Below are 6,000 nucleotides of genomic sequence, written 5' to 3'. Positions count from 1 at the left end.
AGAGAAACCATCTGCACCATATGATAAAATTGCTTCATGTTCTCTGAACTATATGGTACTAATAGAGAATTTGGAAATAGCACTAGTAGCGTTTGCTATGACAATAATAGTTAACACGTGTTACAGTGTTGTAGTCCTAAGAAACTATCTTGTTATATAATAGGACTTCTGCTGGTTTTAAAAACAATACCAAGAGCATTCTTGTGGCACAGAGTGGTAAGGTAGCAGAGTCTGCGATGAAAACGCTAGGGGGCGTCAGACAGGATTCAGTGCTGGTGCAAAGTAGGGTTCTGCTGGTGTTAATAAACAATACCAAGAGAAACCATCTGCACCATATGATAAAATTGCTGGATGTTCTCCGAACTATATGTTACTAATAGAGAATTTGGAAATAGCACTAGTAGCTTTTGCTATATGACCATAATAGTTAAATACCTCAGACAGGATTCAGTGCTGGTGTAAAGTAGGGTTCTGCTGGTGTTAATAAACTTTACCAAGAGTCACCATCTGCAGCATATGATAAAATTGCTGGACGTTCTCCGATAAGTATATGAAGTAATCAGAAGTAGTAAAGTTAAAATCTTTAGAGTGCAATATGAACATAGCAGGTATATATCCCATTGGTCGTATGGATACAATCAATGATTTAATTACTTAGCCAACTAGTTTTTAAGGTTATCTCATAGGCAGTAGAAGACAGAATTTCATAAGACTATATGTTACTAATAGAGAATTTGGAAATAGCACTCGTAGCTTTTGCTATATGACCATAATAGTTAAATACGTGTGTTACAGTGTTGAAGTCCTAAGAATCTATCTTGTTATATAATAGGGCTTCTGCTGGTTTTAAAAACAATACCAAGAGCATTCTTGTGGCACAGAGTGGTAAGGTAGCAGAGTCTGCGATGAAAACGCTAGGGGGCGTCAGACAGGATTCAGTGCTGGTGTAAAGTAGGGTTCTGCTGGTGTTCATAAACAATACCAAGAGACACCATCTGCAGCATATGATAAAATGGCTGGATGTTCTCCGATAAGTATATGAAGTAATCAGAAGCAGTAAAGTTAAAACCTTTAGCATTCAATATGAACATAGCAGGTATACATCCCATTGGTAGTACGGATGTAATCAATGATGTAATTTCTTAGCCAACAGGTTTTTAAGGTTAACTCATGGGTACTAGAAGACAGAATTTAATAACACTATATAGTAATAATAGAGAATTTGGAAATAGCACTCGTAGCTTTTGCTATATGACCATAATAGTTAAATACGTGTGTTACAGTGTTGAAGTCCTAAGAATGTATCATGTTACATAATAGGGCTTCTGCTGGTTTGTAGAAACAATACCATGAGCATTCTTGTGGCACAGAGTGGTAAGGCAGCAGACATGCTGTCTGAAAGCATTGCCCATGAGGCTGGGAGTGCAATCCAAGCATCCGGCTCAAGGCTGACTCAGACTTCCGTCATCCGAGGTCGGTAAAATGAGTACCCAGCTTCCTGGGGGGTAAACGGTAATGACTGGGGAAGGCACTGGCAAACCACCCCGTATTGAGTCTGCCATGAAAACGCTAGAGGGCGTCACCCCAAAGGTCAGACAGGATTCAGTGCTGGTGTAAAGTAGGGTTCTCCTGGTGTTAATAAACATTACCAAGAGTCACCATCTGCAGCATATGATAAAATTGCTGGATGTTCTCCGATAAGTATATGAAGTAATCATAAGTAGTAAAGTTAAAATCTTTAGCGTGCAATATGAACATAGCAGTTATATATCCCATTGGTTGTATAGATACAATCAATGATTTAATTACTTAGCCAACTAGTTTTTAAGGTTATCTCATAGGGAGTAGAAGACAGAATTTCATAAGACTATATGGTACTAATAGAGAATTTGGAAATAGCACTAGTAGCTTTTGCTATATGACCATAATAGTTAATACGTGGGTTGTAGTCCTAAGAATCTATCTTGTTATATAATATGGCTTCTGCTGGTTTTAAGAAACAATACCAAGAGCATTCTTGTGGCACAGAGTGGTAAGGCAGCAGAGTCTGCCATGAAAACGCTAGGGGGCGTCAGACAGGATTCAGTGCTGGTGTAAAGTAGGGTTCTGCTGGTGTTAATAAACAATACCAAGAGAAACCATCTCCAGCACATGATAAAATTGCTGGATGTTCTAAAATAAGTATATGAAGTATGGGGTGACGCCCTCTAGCGTTTTCATGGTAGACTCAATACGGGCTGGTTTGCCAGTGCCCTCCCCGTCATTACCGTTTACCCCCCAAGAAGCTGGGTACTCATTTTACCGACCTTGGATGACGGAAGCCCGAGTCAGCCTTGAGCCAGATGCTTGGATTGCACTCCCAGCCTCATGGGCAATGATTTCTGACAGCATTTCTGCTGCCTTACCAGTTTGTGCCACAAGAATGCTCTTGGTTTTGTTTCTTAAAACCAGCAGAAGACCTATTATATAACAAGATAGATTCTTAGGACTTCAACACTGTAAAACACGTATTTAACTATTATGGTCATACAGCAAATGCTACGAGTGCTATTTCCAAATTCTCTATTATTACTATATAGTGTTATTAAATTCTGTCTTCTAGTACCCATGAGTTAACCTTAAAAACTTGTTGGCTAAGAAATTACATCATTGATTGTATCCATACTACCAATGGAATATATACATGCAATATAACCATAATAGTTAAATACGTGTGTTACAGTGTTGAAGTCCTAAGAATGTATCATGTTATATAATAGAACTATATGTTACTAATAGAGAATTTGGAAATAGCACTCGTAGCTTTTGCTATATGACCATAATAGTTAAATACGTCAGACAGGATTCAGTGCTGGTGTAAAGTAGGGTTCTGCTGGTGTTAATAAACTTTACCAAGAGTCACCATCTGCAGCATATGATAAAATTGCTGGACGTTCTCCGATAAGTATATGAAGTAATCAGAAGTAGTAAAGTTAAAATCTTTAGTGTGCAATATGAACATAGCAGGTATATATCCCATTGGTTGTATGGATACAATCAATGATTTAATTACTTAGCCAACTTGTTTTTAAGGTTATCTCATAGGGAGTAGAAGACAGAATTTCATAAGACTATATGGTGCTAATAGAGAATTTGGAAATAGCACTAGTAGCTTTTGCTATATGACCATAATAGTTAAATGCGTGTGTTACAGTGTTGAAGTCCTAAGAATGTATCTTGTTATATAATAGGGCTTCTGCTGGTTTGAAGAAACAATACTAAAAGCATTCTTGTGGCACAGAGTGGTAAGGTAGCAGAGTCTGCCATGAAAACGCTAGGGGGCGTCAGACATGATTCAGTGCTGGTGTAAAGTAGGGTTCTGCTGTTGTTAATAAACAATACCATGAGAAACCATCTGCACCATATGATAAAATTGCTGGATGTTCTCCAAACTATATGTTACTAATAGAGAATTTGGAAATAGCACTAGTAGCTTTTGCTATGACAATAATAGTTAATACGTGTTACAGTGTTGTAGTCCTAAGAATCTATCTTGTTATATAATAGGGCTTCTGCTGGTTTTAATAAACAACACCAAGAGCACTCTTGTGGCACAGAGTGGTAAGGTAGCAGAGTCTGCGATGAAAACGCTAGGGGGCGTCAGACAGGATTCAGTGCTGGTGTAAAGTAGGGTTCTGCTGGTGTTAATAAACAATACCAAGAGAAACCATCTGCAGCATATGATAAAATTGCTGGATGTTCTCCAATAAGTATATGAAGTAATCAGAAGCAGTAAAGTTAAAATCTTTAGCATTCAATATGAACATAGCAGGTATATATCCCATTGGTTGTATGGATGTAATCAATGATTTAATTACTTAGCCAACTAGTTTTTAAGGTTATCTCATAGGGAGTAGAAGACAGAATTTCATAAGACTATATGGTACTAATAGAGAATTTGGAAATAGCACTAGTAGCTTTTGCTATATGACCGTAATAGTTAAATACGTGTGTTACAGTGTTGAAGTCCTAAGAATCGATCATGTTATATAATAGGGCTTCTGCTGGTTTGAAGAAACAATACCAAGAGCATTCTTGTGGCACAGAGTGGTAAGGTAGCAGAGTCTGCCATGAAAACGCTAGGGGGCGTCAGACAGGATTCAGTGCTGGTGTAAAGTAGGGTTCTGCTGGTGTTAATAAACAATACCAAGAGAAACCATCTGCACCATATGATAACATTGCTGGATGTTCTCCGAACTATATGTTACTAATAGAGAATTTGGAAATAGCACTAGTAGCTTTTGCTATATGACCATAATAGTTAAATACGTCAGACAGGATTCAGTGCTGGTGTAAAGTAGGGTTCTGCTGGTGTTAATAAACTTTACCAAGAGTCACCATCTGCAGCATATGATAAAATTGCTGGACGTTCTCCGATAAGTATATGAAGTAATCAGAAGTAGTAAAGTTAAAATCTTTAGTGTGCAATATGAACATAGCAGGTATATATCCCATTGGTTGTATGGATACAATCAATGATTTAATTACTTAGCCAACTAGTTTTTAAGGTTATCTCATAGGCAGTAGAAGACAGAATTTCATAAAACTATATGTTACTAATAGAGAATTTGGAAATAGCACTAGTAGCTTTTGCTATATGACCATAATAGTTAAATACGTGTGTTACAGTGTTAAAGTCCTAAGAATCTATCTTGTTATATAATAGGGCTTCTGCTGGTTTTAAAAACAATACCAAGAGCATTCTTGTGGCACAGAGTGGTAAGGTCGCAGAGTCTGCGATGAAAACGCTAGGGGGCGTCAGACAGGATTCAGTGCTGGTGTAAAGTAGGGTTCTGCTGGTGTTCATAAACAATACCAAGAGACACCATCTGCAGCATATGATAAAATGGCTGGATGTTCTCCGATAAGTATATGAAGTAATCAGAAGCAGTAAAGTTAAAATCTTTAGCATTCAATATGAACATAGCAGGTATACATCCCATTGGTAGTACGGTGTCGGGGACCCGCTTGCTAACTGAAAAAACAGGGTGCCCCTTTGAAGAAAACGTCACGCCAGGCCTGGTGAACGATACAACAGGAACAAGCTTTATTTCAGCAACGTGGAGTCCGCTGGTATGGAGTAAGAGCTTCCACTGAACTCCAGGTGGAAGCTCCCTTTTATACAAAACCCACCTCCTTAGGCTGTATTGCCCCACCCAGTACTTGCGGAGGGAACATGCTGATACAATCATGACTCATGCACATATGCGAGGTTTTCCGGGGTTCCTGATGGCCCATTTTCCTGGAACAAAGGGCCATCTCCGGGCCCTTGTCAAAAGGTGGAGGGGGACATTGAGGTTCTTTAGCGGCCATTGCCACCTCAACGATCGGGTGGGGCGCCCAGCTGCCGGCTTGCCTATGATCACCATGCCCTACCTCCGTGATCGCGGGCGCCTCTGATGGCGGGGTTCGGTCCGGTTCCCAAGCCACCAAGGACCGAACCACGACATACGGATGTAATCAATGACTAGTTTTTAAGGTTATCTCATAGGGAGTAGAAGACAGAATTTCATAAGACTATATGGTACTAATAGAGAATTTGGAAATAGCACTAGTAGCTTTTGCTATATGACCATAATAGTTAAATACGTGTGTTACAGTGTTGAAGTCCTAAGAATCGATCATGTTATATAATAGGGCTTCTGCTGGTTTGAAGAAACAATACCAAGAGCATTCTTGTGGCACAGAGTGGTAAGGTAGTAGAGTCTGCCATGAAAACGCTAGGGGGCGTCAGACAGGATTCAGTGCTGGTGTAAAGTAGGGTTCTGCTGGTGTTAATAAACAATGCCAAGAGAAACCATCTGCACCATATGATAAAATTGCTGGACGTTCTCCGAACTATATGTTACTAATAGAGAATTTGGAAATAGCACTAGTAGCTTTTGCTATATGACCATAATAGTTAAATACGTCAGACAGGATTCAGTGCTGGTGCAAAGTAGTGTTCTGCTGGTGTTAATA

This window comes from Paroedura picta, chromosome 12 (genome assembly GCF_049243985.1).
Source record: "Paroedura picta isolate Pp20150507F chromosome 12, Ppicta_v3.0, whole genome shotgun sequence".
Taxonomy (NCBI): domain Eukaryota; kingdom Metazoa; phylum Chordata; class Lepidosauria; order Squamata; family Gekkonidae; genus Paroedura; species Paroedura picta.
The sequence above is the reverse complement of the archived record's forward strand: the minus strand, read 5'-3'. Positions refer to the sequence as shown.